The 20,967-nt window shown below is 43.3% G+C and overlaps 1 protein-coding gene across 4 annotated transcripts in view; it reads left to right on the top strand.

Annotated features, from left to right (window-relative positions):
- PACSIN2 (protein kinase C and casein kinase substrate in neurons 2) overlaps positions 1-20,967 on the top strand; it is a 211,761-nt gene that overhangs the window by 55,561 nt on the left and 135,233 nt on the right. The window contains exon 1 of one of the 4 annotated variants that reach the window (XM_073621965.1): positions 7,773-8,045. The exons of 2 other annotated variants lie outside the window; for them this stretch is intronic. The gene's annotated coding sequence lies outside the window, so the exon portion shown is untranslated. Of the gene's footprint in view, positions 1-7,772; positions 8,046-20,967 lie in introns of those variants that run through there. One more of the 4 variants, XM_073621963.1, reaches the window with a different exon arrangement.

Raw genomic sequence — 20,967 nt, forward strand, 5'->3', positions numbered from 1 at the left:
AGCAGCAACATCTATAGTTCTATCCTGATGAGCCGTTTACCCTACAACTGAAACATGGGAGCTCGCTAATACTAGTTGTCTAGCTGTTGCGCTGACATTGTTGTGCTTCAATCCATTTGCTTCAGTGATCGAACTAGTATGTAGATGTGGACTTTTCCTTGTTCTCTGATTATCCTCATCTGCTCCCAGCTTTACATTTAAAGGACAATTACCTTTTAACACAGTTATCCTTTAATCAAGGGCTCGACAAACTTCAGGTGCCAGGTCGCATTGGCAACTAGAATTAGCAACCTGGTGCCTGGGCTGCACTGCAGGAGGTATCTTGTCCCTGTGTGTGCCCCCCCTCATGGGTGCGCAGTAATCGACGCTGCGGCATTGAGGCCTTCTGGAGCGAGACGTTTATATCGGGTAACTGGCGCCCTCTTGTAGTGGCTGTGACAAGGGCGCTGAGTGTTTCCCCTGCCTGTTCTCACTGCCCGCCCATCTCCTTCCCAAGAGGAGAAGAGGTTGAAGTTGTTGCGGGCTTCATCTGGCGCCCTTTTCTTAATGGTGAGTGGACAGGGAGTGTGGGGCAGCTGGTTGGAACGGCCTCAGTTCCATTTACACCCCTACAAAAATGGAAACCATTTTTTATTAAATTTTTCTTTAACTTCAATGAAAAAAAAAAAATACAATTTTTTTTATTATTTTTCATTCCCCTTGCCATGACACAGCCACAGGCCCCTTTCACACAGCAACCTGATCAGGTCTGCCTGTCAGTTTTTCAGGCAGGCCTTATTGGACCCTTCAGTCTCCTCTATGGAGCGGCAGATGACATCCGCCACCATCCGATCCTGTCCGCCAAAAACGGATGGATAGTAGTCCTATTTTCCATTCGTCTGGCGGATCAGATGGAAACGGACAGATGGTCCGTTTATCCGATTGCCTCATAGAGGAGAGCAAGCTGTGTCCGTGTCTGCTCTGTGGAGCGGACCTGTCACCCGCTTCCTCAGTGGGGATTAGCGGAGAGATCCCCCACTGAGCAAGAGGATTCTTAGTGGAGGTGCCTGTGTGAAAGGGACCTAAGGTGGCATGAGTTACTGGATCACTGGAGCTCCTATCGCCCCCACCTTGCTGCACTGTCCTACCCTAGTGAGCTGCTGCCCATCACACCATCAAGCCAAGTACACACAGCCGAATGTCGCATCATCGGCCAGCTCAATGAAAACTGTCTGCCATTCAGCCCGTGTGTATGGCAGCCGGTCCGAAAGAAGTGTTCAGCTGGCTTCTGTCAGACGAGCATGCTGGAAAAGCAGCAGCAGCTGAAAAACTGGCTCCTAACTTTTTTAGCTGGCTCCTAGATTCCAAGCAAATTTGTCAAGCCCTGCTTTAATCAACCCTCTATAAAGTGCAGATTGGTAGGATATTTTTGTTTTTGCTCCCTAAAGTCTAGTACACACTGGCCGAATGTCCAGTAACATTCAGCCCGTGTATAATGGAGTTGGTCCGAGAGAAGCCAGCCTGTCAAAGGGGCATCACCGAAAAAGGTCTGCTGACCAGCTCCCATTCAGCGCTCTCAGCCAGTGGCTGAAATCACTGACCGGAGTGTTCTGGAGGGGGGGCCATCCTCCTGTCAGAACACAATAGCACAGCAAGGGAGTGTACAGGGCTTAAATCTTCACCATGCAGTCTTTGCAAGGAAAGGGTCTTGGCTAGACCTCCTACTACGATGCACTTCTAATGGATAAGGTCTACTCATGGTGGCCTCCAGACATCCAGTCAAGCATAGCTCATCTATAGATGCTAAGGTGCCCAAAACGTATGTGTGCAATACGTAGAGGACCCATCTGAGACATGTTCTTGGACAATGGTTCTAAAGGAATGTGCTGGGCACCTGGCGTCTGGAAAGTTTGTAGTTAAGACACTTAGTAAATGGGAAATCAGAGAGTGGATTTTGCTGTTTTACCTCTATAAAATGCTTTTGTGCTCAACCTGACCCTCTGGTACTTAATGTTCCCACTACTGACTGCTGGGGCCAGTGTGCCCAGTAATAATTTGTAGAGGGGCTATAATTGCAGTGCTTCCTAGCTGCCACATGTACCCCCCCCCCCACCCCCCCCACAGTCTATCTTCTGTGGCATGTCTCCAGTCCCCAACCACTCCTGTTGTATGCCTGAAGTCTCTGACCATCCTTTTCTGTGTTCCTGCAGTCTCTGACAACCTTCTGTAGCATTACATACATTGAATATGTGTGTTCCCTTTGTGATGTCAGGAAGCTCATTTGAACTCCCCTTTTTATATAGTAAGTTGGCCACCAATAAACACATAAAACTTTGTTTTATTACCAATATTATCACATTTTTGTCTGTGTGCAACAACCTTGGTTGGTGGTTATCATTTGTTCAATGAAAAGTCATACTGCTGTTTTGACAACAGACTTTTTTATTAGATTGGCTCTTCCCCACTTCTCTGTGACAGGACAAAGTTCTTTTTGTGGTGACATATTTATAACTACAACTGCCTGTGGCTGTGAAGTGCACGGCTTATGGCTGATGCAATAAAGGAGGAACATAAACAATAAGGACCTTGTCTCAAAGGCTGCCCGACAACCTGGGCCAATGGAGTAAGGTCACTGTGCTGGGAAAATTGTAATTAGATAGAGCGTTACCGACGAGTGGGAATCTATAATGTATGTGACCTTGAAGAGTCACACAGCCATTTAGCTGCTGTTTAGATTTTGGTAAATGTTGGCATTTTTTCCTCAACTACATATTTCGATTTATATTTCTAGTTGAACTAAAGCTGCAGTTGAAAAGCTAAACCAAGTACACACATGAAATACACATAAGGGAGCTGTTTGGGGGTAAGGGAGAGTCCAAGCCCATTAGCCCTTAAAGGGCGAGTTCACCTTTTTTGTACACTTTTTTTAAAAGATTTTTTTTTTTTTTAAATTCCAGCTCCCCTATGCACCAGTATAGCATTCATGTACTTTTTTTTTGCAAAAATATCAATGCTTTCCATTAAATCTAGAGTCGCTTACTTTTCTTGTCTTTATCCACGTTTCCATTAGTAATGTCTTCTCCCTGGTCAGACTTTAGGTCATGACACAGGAAGGAGTTGACCAGCTGACCTCATGAGCACACACCCTGTATCATCTACTCACCCATTCCCAGGTGCACATTTTTTAAATTAAATTGCAATCAATCAGTGATCACCCTTCTCACTAAATACACAATACACAATCAGATTGCATAGTGTATGGCCATGTTTATACACCTAAAATTAGTAGTTGCGCTTTTAGTGCCATTTAATTAATGGCACACCAAACGCAGAAGCAAACTAACATTTTGCCATGTGAAAAAACGAGGACCAAATGCTGCAAAACGCACATTAAAAAACACAACCCACAAAATGCCAAAATGTCTATCCCATTAACCACATGCAGTGCAGCCAATTGAAATCGGCAGGCTGTCCTATGCGTGTCACAGGAAAAACGAACCACAAACCGTTCGCTCCCACTATTCTAGATGTGAATGGGACCTGTAAGTGAAATTGGTGTGATAACACAAGAACAATGAGGCTCCATTCACATCTGTGTGTTTCCTTGTATTCAGAAATGCGCTGCACCAAAAATTGCAGTAAAAAACGCACCAAGCGCCACTCTAAAAAAAAAAAAAAGTTCTGAAGCTTCTTTGGGGAGATTGCTGTGTGTAGGGCAGCCCATTCAGGTGGATGGGCTCCCCTATGCATGATGAGTGAAAATGCTCCAAAACGCCGCCTCCTCGCTAAAAAAAAAAAAATAAAAAAAATAAAAAACGCATGTGGGAATGCGAGTCCCCGCTATGCAGAGATGTGAACGGGGCTTGACAGCTGAGTGTTTCTGTCCACTCCCTCCTATGTACTTGTATAAAGATGGCCATACACTATGCAATCTGATTGTGTATTTAGTGAAAAGGGTGATCACTGATTGATTGCATTTCATTTAAAAAATGTGCAGCTGGGAGTGGGAGGGTGGGATGATGCAGGGAGTGTGCTGGTCAAGTCATGATCTAAAGTCTGATCAGGAAGAAGACCTTACTAATGGAAACGTGGATTTAGACAAGAAAAGTAAGTGACTAGATTTGATGGAAAGCTTTGATATTTTTTCAAAAAAAGTACATGAATGATGGTGCATATGGGAGCTGGAATTTAGAAAAAAAACGTGTACAAAGGTGAAATTACCCTTTTAAGACCCTGTTCACACATGAGCATTTTTTTTTAGCTTGAAGGTTGATACTTAAACACTCATCATGCAAAATCTCATTCATTTCAATGTCCCCTGAGCATTTTGAACATTTTGTCACTTGTAGCAAAACGCCTATTGCTCAAAAAAGTACACGAGCTACTTTTCAGGTAGATTTGAGCACTTTTGTCCCCATATGTTTCAATGGAAAATGCCTGAACAGCAAGAAATTTCAGTTTTTTTGTTTTTTTTGTTTTTGTTTGTTTTTTTTGTTTTTTTTTTTAGCTCAAACAGCAGCTCCGCTCCCCTTTTCTAGCATCGCTCCACACCTTACACAGGTCTCTCTATTGGCCACAACAAAAAACGCTTAAATAAAAAAACACCTATAATATTTGCAAATCTGCAAAAAAAAGCCAAACAAAAAAAAAAAAAACCCTCAAATGCTTGGAAAAACACCTGAAAATGCTTAGCTCAATTGTGAATATAGTCTTAAGGCCCCTTTCACACGATCAGACCGTTCAGTTCCGCCTGTCAGTTTTGACGGCGGACCTGAACGGGCGCTCCATGTTAGCCTATGGAGCGCCGGATGTCAGCGGAGACATGTCCGCTGACATCCGACCCCGTCCAATCCGCTAAAAGCAGACGGATGGCTCTACGTCCAGGTCCGTCGCTATCGGATCGGGTGAGAGCTGACAAAAACGGACATGCTGTCCGTTTTCGTCCGATCCCTCCATAGGCGGCAGTGGCGCCTGACAAGCCCCTCCCCGCTCAGTGAGCAGAGAGGGACCTGTCATCCGCCAGCTCAGCAGAGATCAACGGACAGATCTCCCGCTGAGCCGGCGGAACCGAGGCAGGCTCCGTAGAAACAGAGTCCGCCTCATGTGAAAGGGGGCTAATGCTAGAGACCGATGTCTGAGGGCTAAAAAAAGTGCTCTACTTAGGGCTGCAATTGGGCGCTATTCCTCCCGGGAACACCAATGATGGGGCGCTATTCCTCCTGGGAACACCAATGATGGGGCGCTATTCCTCCCGGGAACACCAATGATGGGGCGCTATTCCTCCCGGGAACACCAATGATGGGGCGCTATTCCTCCCGGGAACACCAATGGGGCACTATGACTGAATGTGCAGCTCGGCTCTCCTTGCAGCATCTCGCCGTCGCCTCTCTGTTCTCTTGGGGCAGTGGGCGGGGCTGAGAAGATCAGTGGGGATGACAGCGAGAAGGAGGCGAGGTGCGTCGCGGATGTGCCTGGTCATACGGCGGCAAGGAGGACACAGGAGGGAGGATTTATTTAATGGATGGACAGGAGGAAGGTGCGGACCAATTAATCGCTAATGAAAACGCTTTTTATTAATTGATACTATCCATTAATTGTTTCAGTCCTATCTCTACTAGTTTGCCATGGTGTTGGATTGCTATGTGGACAAGATGAAAGGTGGGTGTGGTTTATTGTGATGCACCTTTTCACATCTTTTAGCATCAGCTGCCATTACAGCTCTCTGCATTTCATAACCCCAAAGGAAGTTGGTGCTGGTAGGCTTCCCTCTTAGGCTGGATTCACACCTATGCAGTTTTAGTGCTTTTTGCATTTTGCAGAGTTGCACTAGACTCCATTTAACATTGTTTCCTATGGAACACGTTCTGTAGTGCAAATCTGCAAAATGCAAAAAGCACTAAAAATGCATAGGTGTGAATCCAGCCTTACAGGCAATGTAAATACTGTATCTGAAGGGGTAGATATACACTCACAGGACACTTTATTAGGTACACCTTGCTAGTACCGGGTTGGACCTCCTTTTTTCCTTCAGAACTGCCTTTGTTCTTTGTGGCATAGATTAATCAAGGTGTTGAAAACATTCCTCAGATATTTTGGTCCATATTGACATGACAGCATCACACAGTTGCTGCAGATTTGTGGGCTGCGCATCCATGATGAAGATCTCCCAATCCACCACATCCCAAAGGTGCTCTATTGGATTGAGATCTGGTGACTGTGGAGGCCATTGGAGTATATGACCTCATTGTCATGTTCAAGAGACCAGTGGTGAGATGATTTGAGCTTTGTGACATGGTGCATTATCCTGCTGGAAGGAGCCATCAGAAGATGGGTACACTGTAGTCATAATGGGATGGACATGGTCAGCAGGTAGGACGTGGCATTTGAACGATGCTCAATTGGTACTAAGGGGCCAAAAGTGTGCCAAGAAAATATCCCCCACAACATTACACCACCACCAGTCTGAACCGTTGATACAAGGTAGGATGGATCCATGATTTCATGTTATTTACGGCAAATTCTGACCCTACCATCTGAATTTGCAGCTGCAATCGAGACTCCTCATACCTTCTATTGTCCAGTTTTGGTGAGCCTGTGTGAATTGTAGCCTCAGTTTCCTGTTCTTAGATAACAGGAGTGGTAGCCCTTCTGCTTCAAGGTTCGATGTTTTGTGCGTTCAGAGATGGTATTCTGCATACCTTGCTTGTAACGAGTGGTTATTTGAGTTACTGTTGCCTTTCTATAATCTCGTACCAGTCTACCCATTCTCCTCTGACCTCTGACATCAACAAGGCATTTTCCCCCACACAACTGCCACTCGCTGGATATTTTCTCTTTTTCGGACCATTCTCTGTAATCCTTAGAGATGGTTGTGTGTGAAAATCTCAGTAGATGAGCAGTTTTTGAAATATTCAGACCAGCCCTTCTGGCACCAACAACCATCCCACGTTCAAAGTCACTTAAATCCCCTTTCTTCCCCATTTTGATGTTCAGTTTGAACTTCAGCAAGTCGTCTTCACCACATGATTGGCTGATTAGCAATTTGTGTTACTAAGCAATTGAACTGGTGTACACAATAAAGTGGCCGGTGAATGTATAATGCCCACAATTTGACTGTGTACTCCGAGTCCCCCTCGGTCTTCTCTCAGGTACAACAGCCCAGCATATCTTGAGGCTACTTGCTGGGGGAGAGGCCAAATGCCCCTCTGCTCCTCCCAGCCCAGCCCCGTCCTACCCTTATCTATAGAAATAAGCAAAGTGTCACCTAGTCTGGTTAATGATTTGTACATTAGTGGAGTCAATGCATCTCTTCAGAGGCCTCTGGCTTAGCAATTTACTTTCACACAAAAAAAAGTTATTGGGAATAAATGTACCCAAAGGATCACTTTTGATATCCTGGGATGGGGGAGGTGGAGGCATTTAACTAGCTCATAAATGTGGACACTTGGCTGAAACAATTCTGCCCAGTTATGTATAGGATCTCGGGAAGTGATCGTGTCCTTGTACTTTGTGTACGTATAGTTATTGCTGGAAGATGTTTTGCCTAATACGTTTAGACGTCTTTTACTGCAATGCTTAAATATCATACTGGACTGCTGTTCACATCCAAGTACAATCTGAATTTTTTTTTCCCCTGTGTTTAGCAATAACAATATTTAAGCTCCAAAGCCTTGTAGCTATTGCTCAATCCCTGATTCCTGCACAGCTTCCAGGCCAGGGCTTGAATGAGCAATTTGTGAGATGGATGGGGAAAGACGGAGGGAGTAGTTTTGACGTGTCTCCCTCCCTATACCTGTGAAGGGGAGGGCTGACGTGCTCTCTGCTGCAATATGTAAACATGTCACTGTACTGGCAGAGGGAGAAGGGGGCTGGGTGCTGCTGATCGCCAGCGCTGCAGTGTGCAGGAATGACCTTACCCTGAGCTGCACGCAGGAAGTGATGAAACATGCACACTGAGCATTCTGCCTGCGGATTGAAAGGTCAAGGAAGCTGTGCAGGAGGACGCAGGTACTTGCAAGCTTCACATTAACCATGCACAGAGATCTCCCTGTCAACACCAGCAGCCTGTAAGTAGCAAAATCCTGTCAATGTCACACAAACTGTGCTGCAGCTAGCTGGCTGCCATTGAGTGTTCATACCTCCCCCTCCCTTTAGTGTTGCCGGTTTAAATCCTGCAGCTCAGGTGCGACAGCGAGAAATTCCCTCTTTTGATCTGCTTGTGTTTACGTTCTGATCCTTGGTGGATTTTCTATGTGCTTGCCTTCTGCAGATGAACACAGGCGCCTGATCCAGAATTCAGCCCAGTCTTTTGTTGAAGCTGCAGTGATGCTGCATTTACTCTATTCTGCAGATTTCTGTCTGTTACAGTTTGGCTGATAAAATGACATTATTGTACATTGACATTATTGATGATTTTTGTTTTTTTTTTGTTTATCTGATTATTCATTTTGTGTGTGATTGCCTATCTTTAGAACATGTTGCTTTTCATGAGTGGCATCGGATTAATGTACTGTTTTTTTTTTTTTTTTTTCTAAATGTATACCGGTATTTGATGTCATATTTCTATGCACGTGGACAGGTTCAGTTGTCACCCTGCTAGCAATGTGCAGAATTCCAGTGTTTGCAAAGGGCTTTTGGAATTATTGATTTAGGCAGCTCAGGGTGTCACTGTGCAGTTTATTTACTAAAGCTGGACAATGAAAAATCAGACTCACTTCTGCATATATATATATATATATATATATATATATCAGTTTCCAGGTTTTATTGCCAAAGCTTAATTGAACAAGCTGCAGCTAGAAGCTACCAAGCATAGCTGCACCAATTTCTGAGTGTACCATTTTTAGTAAATCTACCCCAATGAGTCTTAATATGCTGCAACTCGTTAGAGAGGTTTGCTACGCTAAGCCCAGGTTCACGCTAAGCCCAGGTTCACACTGAGCTGCGGGAATGAAGCCGAACTCGCACAATTTCACTCCTGCATGTCAGTCCTGATTTCAGCGGCGATTTCAGACATCTGTGCGGGTTTCTGCACAGATGTCAATGGAAATCGCAAAATGTAGTACAGAAACTGCAAAATAATGTGCACTAACCCATAGCAACTAATAGTTGAATTCTGACTAGATGCAATAGGGTTGTGGGCTTTGCACCGTTCCCTTATTAAATGAGCCCATCTGTGATGTAAACAGTCCCCTCTCTAGTCTGTCAGCGAAACGAAGAGGGGGCTGTGGAAATTCCCACACACTGCTTAGAATTATGCCTATCCCATTTGAGCTACTGAAGATGATTAATTAGCATTGTGCCTTCCATCTGCTCTATGTAGGTAGTGTTAATGAATATATTGAGCTCATGTATTATGTATGCGCTGAATCTTTGTGAATGTAAACACAGTGGAGGAAGATTTCATGCGTAGGACAAGCCCCGCCTCCTTTCTTCCCTGTCTTTCATGAAGGGTACAGTCTGCAGATCCCATGATGTACAGTATGTGCATGGAGATCCTGGGAGGCCTGCCTTCTTTTAATGCATTGGTTATGGATTAGGGCTTTGGATGAACTGGATAATTACTACACAAGCTACTTGCAGCCGCATAACGACGGCACAGTGTTCCATCTGTTATCAGCCTCGGCAGACTGTGTTAGGATATAGTGTGTGTTTTTGAATTTGTTTACATATAAAGAGATCAACCATAGTTGTATTACCACCCACCTAATATTATTTAGGCCCCCTTTTGCCTCATAAACAGCCCTGAGCCATCGAGGCATGAATGTCACTAGACCTCTAAATATGCTATGGTATCTGGCACCAAGCTGTCTGTAGCAGATCCTTTCAGTCCTGTAAGTTGTGAGGTGGGGCGTCCATGAATCAGACTTGTTCTTCCTGCACATCCCAAATATGCTCAATTTTGAATGGGATTTGGAGGCCAAGGCAACACCTAGAACTTGAACCATTTTTGCAGTGTGGCAGGGCACATTACTTTGCTAAAAGACCACTACCATCAAGGAATATAGTTTCCATGAAGTGGTATACTTGGTCAGCCACAATCTTTAGGTAGATGGTAAACATGTCAAGTAACATTCACATAAATGGCAGGACCCAAGGTTTCCCAGCAGAACAGTGCCCAAAACATCACCCAGCTGCCATCAACTTGCCTTCTTTCCATACTGCGTCCTGGTGCCATGTCCTCCATCAGACCAGACCACCTTCTTCCATTGCTCCATGCTCCAGTTCCTATGCTCACATGTCAATTGTAGACACTTTTGGCTATGGACACGGGTCAGCATGGGCACCCTGACCGATCTGCTGCTGCGCAGCCCCATACACAACAAACTTTTTCTGCTTTGCAACACATCAACTTCACATAAAACATGCACCGACTCACGTGCCATTGTAAACAAGGAAAATGTTTTCGCTTAAAGCAGAGTTCTACCCACTTTTTCATCTGGACACTATCAGCTTCAGAATTTACCAAAAAAAAAAAAAAAAAAACGCATTGGGCATTTTTTTTTTTTTTCCTCTTCCTTTTTACCTTGTTTCCATGGCTTTAATTATAGCGTCCTGTTTCCCCCATCCGCGGATTTATGTCGCCTCCTGCGGCACACTGGCTCCTGGGAGATGTGTGCCTTGATCCCAGTAGTCAGTGGGCATCGCCGCTATATACAACAGAAGTGACGTTGTGTAGTGGCCATCTGTGTACACCCACACTCGTCCGCAGTAAGCCTAGAGTTAGAGATCGGCAAGCAGACATCTTTATACACCCACCGGAGTCTTGCTTTTCACAGTTATTTTTAAAAGTAAACTCCGCTTATATAATGAAATACCGTATTTAGAAGTCCGTCTGACTGCTTTGATGTTTAATGTTAAAAGCAAGACTCTGGTGGATGTATAAAGATGTCCGCTTGCCGACCTCTAGGCTTACTGCGGACGAGTACGGGTGTACCAAGGTGGCCGCGATGCAATGTCACTTCAGCTGCATATTCTGATGGGCAGCGGCTTTCTGATAGAACACCGCCTCTTAGCATCACGATGGCAACCAGAGACAATACCTTCACTGCGCCCTGTGTGTAATGCACCTTATCCCAGAAAAGAGACCTAGTGGGCTTCACATGCTCAGAAGCAAGATAGAAACGTGCAGCAAAAGAAAGGCAATCGTTAGTTTTCTAAAAAAAAAACAAAAAACAAAAAAAAAAAACAGGAAATATAGCGACGGTTTCACTGACATCATTTATGAAATTAATAACAGTAGAACAGGTGCCTTTTAAAAAATAAGATAAAAATGTGGGTAGTACTCCGCTTTAACCTGTCAGTCGTCAAAGCTATGGCTGATTAATGTATATTTTAGATAAATTATACTGTATGTTTTTCACCCATGCATTGTATTCCTGGTTAGAATCAGGTGAGGTTTTGGCCATTCTGGGATCTGTTGGCAGACTATTCAAAATAAATTAGTTGCCTTAAAGTATTATTAAAACTATCAAATGCTGTTCATACTCACTCAGTCACTATTGGATATGCTTTCTATAGTCTACAAAAAAAAAAAATGTGTAAAAGGCAATCAGTGCAAACAAATGCTCTTACTAGAAAAGGTGGACCCCTGAATTAACAGAAGGCCAAACACTTGTATCCACAATGGGATAATGGCATTCGCCAGCACAGCAGTGGAACTGGAACATCCAGGGCAAGTGTGAAAAACAAGGGGACAAGTTCTAAGTGCTCTACGTTAAATCATTTAATAATTAAAGATCCACAAGTGGCATAACGTAATGGCACCAAAATTGTGCTTCATATAAAAAGGATAAACTGTACACCGGCTTATTGTTATATGAAGCGGTCCACCTCTTCTGGTAAGAGCATTTGTTTACCGGAGGAGGGCGGGGGCTTGTCACCTAGAATTATCAGTGGATTGGAATTTCCATCTTCTTAGGAGGGGTCTCGTCTTTCACTCAGGGACTTGTAGTTCCTTTACATTTATGGATGGACTTTTCTTTGTTTTATATTGCGCTGCACTAATTTTTCTATTCTGTAAAAAAAAAACTGGTAATTCCTGGTTAGAGGTCGACCGATATATCGGCCGATATTTGGCGTTTTTCACTTAAAAGGCCGATATAACTTCAGCGCGACTTGCAAATTACTTCTGTAATAGAAGTCAATGCAAGTTGCCTGAAGTCTTCTGTGAAGCCACTTCTCTCCTCTCTGGGCAGCCTGCCAAGTCTGATAAAAGAACCTGAAGAGATACAATGTTTACACTTATCAATGAGCTGAACTCTGTGTGTAGAAGTTCTCAGTTTAACCATTTAAAGACTAAATCTTTTCTGACACTTGTTGCTTACAAGTTAAAATCCTGTATTTTCTGCTAGAAAATCGAACCCCAAAATATTATATATTTATTTTTTAGCAGAGACCCTAGGGAATAAAATAGCGGTTGTTGCAATATTTTATGTCACACGGTATTTGCGCAGCGGTCTTTCAAACGCAATTTTTAAAAAAAAAAAATACACTAATGAATCAAAAAAAAAAAAAAAAATAACTAAGCAGTAAAGTTAGCCCATTTTTTTCGTCCAAAAGTTTTGATTAACTGTTTTTGTGTATTTAATATTTAAGATATATATATTTTTTTTTTTTTTAATTTTTTTTATTATTATCTAAATTATACATACAAGTGAACTGATTGGAGGTTTGTTTTGTTTCTGTATTACTTAAGGTTGCTTTCACACTGGAGCGGGCAGGAATTGACGGTAAAACGCTGCTAGTTTTAGCGGCGCTTTACCGTCATTTTAGCGGCGCTATTCGGATGCTAGCAGGGCGCTTATAACCCAGCTAGCAGCCAAAGAAGGGGTTAAATGCGCCACTCCCGAAACGCTTTGCAGGCGCTTCGGCAGCAGTGCGCATTAATTTCAATGGGCAGGAGTGGTGGAGGAGCGGTATACACTCCAAAGATGCTGCTTGCAGGACTTTTTTTTTTAACATCCTGCCAGAGCATCGCCTCAGTGTGAAAGCACTCGGGCTTTCACACTGAGACTGCAGGGGAGCCGTTTTGCAGGCACTTTATAGGCGCTATTTTTAGCCCAAAAAGCGCCTGAAAAACGCCCCAGTGTGAAAGGGGTCTAACTTAGATTTTATGAGATGAAGGGGAAAAAAATAAAAAATAAAATCGGCCTAATATATCGGCACAAAAATAATCGGCATCACATATCGGCCATCGCGATTTCTAAATATCGGCATCGGCCAGAGAAAAACCCATATCGGTCGACCTCTACTCCTGGTGTTCTTTATCTCCCCCTTCTGTCCATGGCCCCACTGCAGTCCGTCCGTCCTTCCGTCCGTCCTTCCGTCCTTCCTTCCGTCCTTCCGTCCTTCCGTCCTTCCGTCCTTCCGTCCTTCCGTCCTTCTTTCCTTCCTTCCTTACTTCAGCAGCACTATTCGGCCACTAGCGGGGCTCTTTTAACCCCCGCTAGTGGCTGAGAAAAGGGTTAAATGTGCCCGTGTAGCGGTGCTTCTGCAGCGGTGCCATTCATTTCAGTGGGTAGGAGCAAGTATATACACCGCTCCTCCACCACCCTAAAGATGCTGCTTGCAGGACTTTTTTTTAACATCCTGCCAGCGCAGTGCCCCAGTGTGAAAGCACCGGCTTATTGCACCTGGCACTCGGGCTTTCACACTGGGGTGGCAGGGGAGGTGTTTTACAGGCTTCATTTTTAGCCCTTGCCAAAATCAATAAAGATTTGATTTCAAATATATATTTGTATGTCCATTTAAAACTGTGTATTTTATTTTTATTTATTTCAGGTACTTATATAGCACCGTCAATTTACGCAGCGATTTACATATACATTGTACATTCACATCAGTCCCTACCCTCAAGGAGCTTACAATCTAAGGTCCCTAACTCACATTCATACATACTAGGGACAATTTTAGACAGAATCCAATTAACCTACCAGCACAGAGGCTGGGAAAGAGCTGGGTCATGTGACAGCTGTATATCCATTAGGGGAAAAAAAAGCACTTTTTGTTTTTTAATGAAAAAAAAACAAAAAAAAACAAAAAATAACTGCAGTGCCATCAACCATATACAGAAAGAAAAGGGATAATGTAAATTAAACAGTGTGTGTTTTAATATCACTTTAACTCTAGGGGATGATAAGCTGTTATAATTTCCTGATACCTCACTTCGGCAAGCTCCCTCTATTTGTGGGACTGGTGGCCCCAAAGCCAGTTTAACCACTTAAAGCGGAGCGCCGCCAAAAAAAAAAATTTCAAAAGTCAGCAGCTACAATGACTGCAGCTGCTGACTTTTAAAACATGGACACTTACCTGTCCAGGGCGCCCGCGATGTCGACACCTGAGGCCGAAGCGTTTCTCCGTCCTCGGGTGCTGCCGCCTCCCTCTACGGTAAGGGAATCAGGAAGTGAAGCCGTGCGGCTTCACTTCCCGGTTCCCTACTGCGCATGCGCGAGTCGCGCCGCGCAATACGAATGCTCCCTGCTGCCTCTGGGACCCGTGTGTTTCCCAGCAGGCAGCGGGGAGGGAGCAGGAAGTGGCGTAAATAACCGCAGATTCTGCGGCTATCTACGCCGGAAGTGGGTACAGATACCTGTAATATACAGGTATCTGTACCCCCCTCCCCCCTGAAAGGTGCCAACTGTGTCACCGGAGGGGGGAGGAACCTGATGAGTGGAAGTTCCACTTTTGGGTGGAACTCCACTTTAAGGACTGAGCCTGTTTTTCAGACTTGGTGTTTACAAGTTTAAAAACAAGTTTTTTTGCTAGAAAATTACTTAGAACCTCCAAACATTATACTTTTTTTTTTTTTTTTAACACCCTAGAGAATAAAATGGCGGTCTTTGCAATACTATTTGTCCAATCGTATTTGCACAGCGGTCTTACAAGCACACTTTTTTTTTGGGGAAAAAATTCACTTTTTTGAATTAAAAAATAAGACAACAGTAAAGTTAGCCCCAATTTTTTTTTTTAGATTGTGAAAGACAATGTTATGCCGAGTAAATTGATACCCAACATGTCACGCTTCAAAATTGCGCCCGCTCATGGAATGGCATCAAACTTTTACCCTTAAAAATCTCCATAGGCGACGTTTAAAAAAAATTCTACAGGTTGCATGTTTTAAGTTACAAAGGAGGTCTAGGGCTAGAATTATTGCTCTCGCTCTAGCGATCGCGGCGATACCTCACATGTGTGGTTTGAACACCATTTTCATATGTGGGCGCTGCTCACGTATGCGTTCGCTTCTCCACGTGAGCTCGTTGGGACGGGGCGCTTTAAAAAAGTTTTTTTTTTTTTTTTTTTTCTTATTTATTTTACTTTACCTTTATTGATTTTAAAACTGTTTAAAAAAAATAAATAAATAAACAAAATTTTGGGTTACGTTTATTCCTATTACAAGGAATGTAAACATCCCTTGTAATAGAAAAAAGCATGACAGGTCCTCTTAAATATGAGATCTGGGGTCAAAAAGACCTCAGATCTCATATTTGGACTTAAATGCAATAAAGAAAAAAAAGGTTTTCATTTGAAAATATGACCAAAAAACTTGTCCCTTTTTTAAGAGGTATGGGAGGAAGTGACGTTTTGACGTCGCTTCCGCCCTGCTATGGTATGGAGATGAGTGAGGGCCATCTTCCCCTCACTCGCATTCATACCCAGCTAGGAAGAGGACCCAATCACCTCCGCCGCTACTGACACGACGGAGAGCGACGGGAGGGACCCTCTCCCGCTGCCGATAACAGTGTTCTTGTGGCAAATCCGCCGCAGAGACCACCATTATCGTAAACCGGACCGCCCACTGAAGAGATGGATGTCTTGGTTATGGTAGCGGCTGCAAAATGAGTGTAACGTGCTCCTAAAGGTGAACTTATTCTTTTAAGAGGCACCTTTGCAAGTTAATGTAAATCAATCATCGGAGGGAAAAACACTGCAAGCATTTCAAATTCTTGATTTTTCTGTCCTTTTACCTGCAATTGTTTTACACTGGTGACAGGGTCACTTTTTAAAGTGAAATTTGCTGCCTTTTGTGTAGTAATCCAGTAGTGTGATTGGTGTGTATGTAGAGATGCAAGGAACGCAGAGCAGAGGTTTTCCTTTCCAGAAATAGAGCTGTGAATTCTGCATTTTATTAATGTCCCACAATTCATTATGGAATGCCTGCCGTTATTTGAGTGCAGCTTCTGGGACAATTGGATTCAGTCTGATGCAGACAGATGTAATTAATAGGCAAACATTTATTCTAATGAATTGGACATTCTCAAAATATGATATTCTTTTACATTTGGAAAACCAGACAGCTGTGCTCTTTGTAGCTGTGTTTTGTGTGTAGGTCATCCTAGTCCTACAGTTTAACATCGGCTGCATTTTTGTAAAAGCGCAGTGTGTAACGCCCAAAAATTAAAAAAAAAAAATAAAAAAATCCAAGGAAAGGTTTCAGTGTTTAAACATATCTGTATGTAGGTTGCCCAATAGGTCTGCAGTTTTCATTAAAATGAATATCTAGTTATCCTGCCATAAAGGTGCTTGTTCAGATACTTCCTTCTATAGGGTGACAATGCTCTGCTTTATCTATGCAGAGTCCTGCTTTATCTATGCAGAGATCTCATAGGTGCCCTGTAAAGGGGCCAGTTAATGACCAATTGTATATAAAATGACTGCCTGGGCTTCTGCTTGGCAGCATATGCTTGCCATTCTTTACTACCCTGCCACACTGTTCAGAGCCAATACTGGTACTTCCAGGTATGGAGGAGCATGTGACAGTGCTGGCCCAATCAGTGCTGCCATACAGAGTCCCTAGTCTTGTGTTGGCTCAAGTTCAACTTGTATTTAAACACAGCTTTCATTTTCTCCCAGCAGCTGAATGACATTGTGATAAGGAGTCTGAGGAAGTTTGTACAGATTTGCTTTAATCACTTGAATACCAGCCGGTGTATACACTTATAATTACTAGGCCATTTTTTCAGTTTCCAGTGCTTTGACAGCCTGACTGACAATTACTCAGCAGTGCGCTGTACCCAAATGTATTTTATATCATTGTTTCGAGACAGAGCTTTTTTTAGTGGCATTTTGTAGTCTGTTTTTATAGTTTGCTGTATAAGATCAGAGATTTTGGTCTAAAAACCTATGCCTCTTAAAGTGGTATAAAACCAAAAGGCAAACATTTGTCTGTCTGCTAGGGTATCCGAGCTGAGTCACAACTTCTGTGTCCATTCAGACACTGAGCCCTGATTGGCTAGCGGACTTTGACAGCAGCGGGAAAATCTCAGGCGTCTGAGGCCCTCGTGGACATCGCTGGACAGAGGGGGGCCTCAGGTAAGTGTTAGGGGGGCTCAGGTGGGCTGCTGCACACAGAAGGTTTTTTATCTTAAAGTGGATGTAAACCCTCACATATACCCAGTGAAGTGAGCAGCCTCAGATACACAGAGATGAAACAAATCTTCCTACATGTAAAACTTTTGTATATCTGCTGTCTTCAGCTGTATATGTCCTTTAGAAAGTGCACATCCTGTTACAGATTTTTCTCTTCCTATTCAGCACTGGAAGTGGATTATTGGCATACAGCCAAGACAGCTGATTGGAGGAAAGGCACACACCCCTCTCCTCATAGGTGAAGGAAGGAATGTGCAGAGCTCTGCTCTAAGTCAAGCTGTCTGCTAATCTATTTATAGCAACCTCCTAGTCACATATTTCAGGCTGCTTTTATCTCCTGTGTGGAGAACTTGTCAGATGTTATCAGGCTGATAACAGAGCTACAGAGCAGGAGAAAGCCACGGGACATAGTGCTTTGGAGAGAGATAAGAAAACACTACAGATATATGTGCCCAATGCATAGAATGCATTAATATAAAAAACCTTCTACCTTTACAACCCCTTTTAGGCTTCGACATACACCACTAGAAAATCAAAGCTAAATAGTGCAGCGCTACCCAAAATATATATACATGAATTACTTACAATGTGAAGTTTAATATTCACATGTAATAAAATGAAACCTGCATAAATCAATCTAGACCCCCACAAATTAAGTGTTTCCCCAATAAGTTTCCTCCAACACCATGCAATAATCAAAAGTGAATAAAAATTCCAAAATGAAAAAATCTGTAGTGCAATGTTTCCGAATCTTCTGTGATAATATAGGTGATGACCCACCTCCATAGATAATATACACTTCACCAAGTGTCATGTGGGTCCATTCACCTCTTTATTGGACCGCAAAGCTTCATAAGAGATATGGGCACGCAATTCCAATCTATCTTCAGTAATGACCCCTCCAGCAGACCTCTTTCACAACTCCTAATCCTAGGAATGGCATAAAATAGGAAGACTACGGCGCTCGCTGTATGCAATTTATTACAATGAAAAGGAGTTAACAACACGCTCCCATAAAAGATATATAAAATCGTGTATAACTCTCAGCTCACTTTTAGGAGAGGAGGGGGAGCTGAAGGGTTAAATAAGTATCCCACAATCAAACTAACTAAAACCCCCCACCATGTATCTTCTGCAGAGTACGATCCCCTTAGACCCCTTTCACACTGGGGCGGTTTGCAGGCGGTATTGCGCTAAAAATACCGCCTGCAAACCGCCCCTAAACAGCCTCCGCTGTTTGTTCAGTGTGAAAGCCCGAGGGCTTTCACACTGAAGCGGTGCGCAGGCAGGACGGTGAAAAAAGTCCTGCAAACCGCTTTTTTGGAGCGGTGAAGGAGCGGTGTATTCACCGCTCCTTCCCATTGAAATCAATGGGACAGCGCGGCTATACCGTGGTAATGCCGCGGCTATAGCCGCGCTGTACGAGGGATTTTAACCCTTTTTCGGCCGCCAGCGGGGGTTAAAACCGCACCGCTAGCGGCCGAATACCGCTGCAAGAACGACGGTACAGCAGTGCTAAAAATAGCGCTGTTGTACCGCCGACGCCCCCACTGCCCCAGTGTGAAAGGGGCCTTAGTCACTCATTCCTTATTAAAAATATTGCGTCCTCCAGTGTAAACAGCAGTAGTGTTTTTTACTTTTGAGATTGGCCTTTACAGCAGTCACAAGGCACAGAGTCCCTCTAACTGGCTCTGTGTATTTTGTCAGTTTTCTGTGCTGTCTTGACAGCTCGATCACTGGCCACTCGTGTCTGTTTATCTAGTGTTATTTTTATTATTGCATTTTTACTCTCTGGACATTGCTGGGGATGTCATATTCCATGCGACCGGCTCATTTAATTTGACCTCAAGATCTCTGCAGCATTCTGAGTGTGACTCAGTTGTGGGGGGGGGGGGGCAGAATGAGGATTCTGGGAAATCCTGACTACAGACTGAATATGGTTACCATGGTTGCAAATAAGAGAACTTAAAATATTTGGTTAGTTAAGGGTATATGTATGTTTTCTGCTTCAGTCTGGGGTCCCCCCCCCCCTTCTTTCTTTTTGAGGGTCTTTAAATCATGAAGGTTTTAAGCTTGTTAATGTTTTTAATATCAGAATTGTATTTCTTTCTTTTTTTTTTTTTTTTTTTTTTTTTTAATTGAAAAAAGAAACCTACATTCTTTAGCTTCTGTCTTTATTCAGTTTTAGCCACCTATTTCCCTTTTTCTTGTTTCATGTGTTAATCGGCAACTTGAAGAAAGGCTGAATTCTGAACAGAGATGTAAAAATAACAAGCCACCATTTTTTCCCGATTATGATTTCATAAGAATGTATTTAGCACTAGTAACATTTTTGCAGCGTGTTACTGCACCTGTGGTAACGCATGTAATGTTGTGTATTTAAAGCTGGTCATTGAAATGAATGGGCTGCTATTGCACTAAAGCTCCCTGTGTGTAGATTTAAACTTGGGTAAGGGTGGGGATGTTGAAAACGAATTCCTATGGGGGTTTTTTCACTAGCTTGTATAAAGATATTTCTGAAATAAGTCTCCCATATTTGCATTGTGCTCCCAGTCCCTCGCTGATTTTGAGATGCAGATCTTTCAAAATCTTCTAAAATTAAAAAGAAGTGACCCAATAATGCAGTTTTTTTTGTTTTACATGCACCTCATGTTGTGGGCTGACAACTCCCTTTTGAGCTTTGTCACCCTGTTACATGTGCACTACATAAACTCTGCAGGAGGCTCTGCTGACACATTACATCGGCTTGGTTGGCTGTTCTTGTTGGGATGCCGGTCCAGTGCAATAATGAGCAACTGATGCTGGAGTGAACGCTTGTAGAGTGGCTGAAAGAGGAAACCCACCCTGAGAAATGCTGTGCAGCCTTTGCTGGAGTAAATGTAGATGGGAAGTAGCTTTCAAAAGGCTTCATGAGATCGGCAGCACTGATATACTACAGAGAATAAGAAAGCAAAGATTATTTTCATTAAAAAAAAAAAAAAAAAAGGTTCATTTGTTTTTGATGCACAATGCTATACAAAGTAAATGTACTCCGGTTAGGGTTTTCATCTATATGACAGGTAACCTACCTATACATGACAACTGTTGCCTGCTGCAGCTGAGGCCCTTCTCCGATAAAAGTGCAGTTGCACTCTGCAGGGGCTTTTGCGCCAGAGCTTAGTAAATGAGGAAGCGCTGCTGATTTTCCATCATCCAATCATTGCAAAGAATACCCAATGACATGCAAGGAAAAATGCTTGCACATCATTGGGCATTCTTTGCAAAGTCAAGCTTCACCTCCTTTCCTACAGTACACGTTGGAGCAAATGCCCTTTTCTTTAGTAAATCAGCACTATTGACTCCTGGAAAAGGTGCTAGTTCAAGGATAGGAATGTGTCTGCTCTGGAATTAGTACTGCTTCTAGGAGAGGATGGAGAGCGGAATAAGGGGCCCGGTAAATATGTCAAATATGCCCTTAAACTATGTAGAGGGTTCTTCCTTAAACTACGTAGAGGGTTCTTTACTGTAAGAGCGGCAAGGATGTGGAATTCCCTTCCACAGGCGGTGGTCTCAGCGGAGAGCATCGATAGCTTCAAGAAACTATTAGATAAGCACCTGAACGACCACAACATACAGGGATAT

This window comes from Aquarana catesbeiana, linkage group LG03, assembly GCF_042186555.1.
Source record: "Aquarana catesbeiana isolate 2022-GZ linkage group LG03, ASM4218655v1, whole genome shotgun sequence".
NCBI classification, from domain to species: Eukaryota; Metazoa; Chordata; class Amphibia; order Anura; family Ranidae; genus Aquarana; species Aquarana catesbeiana.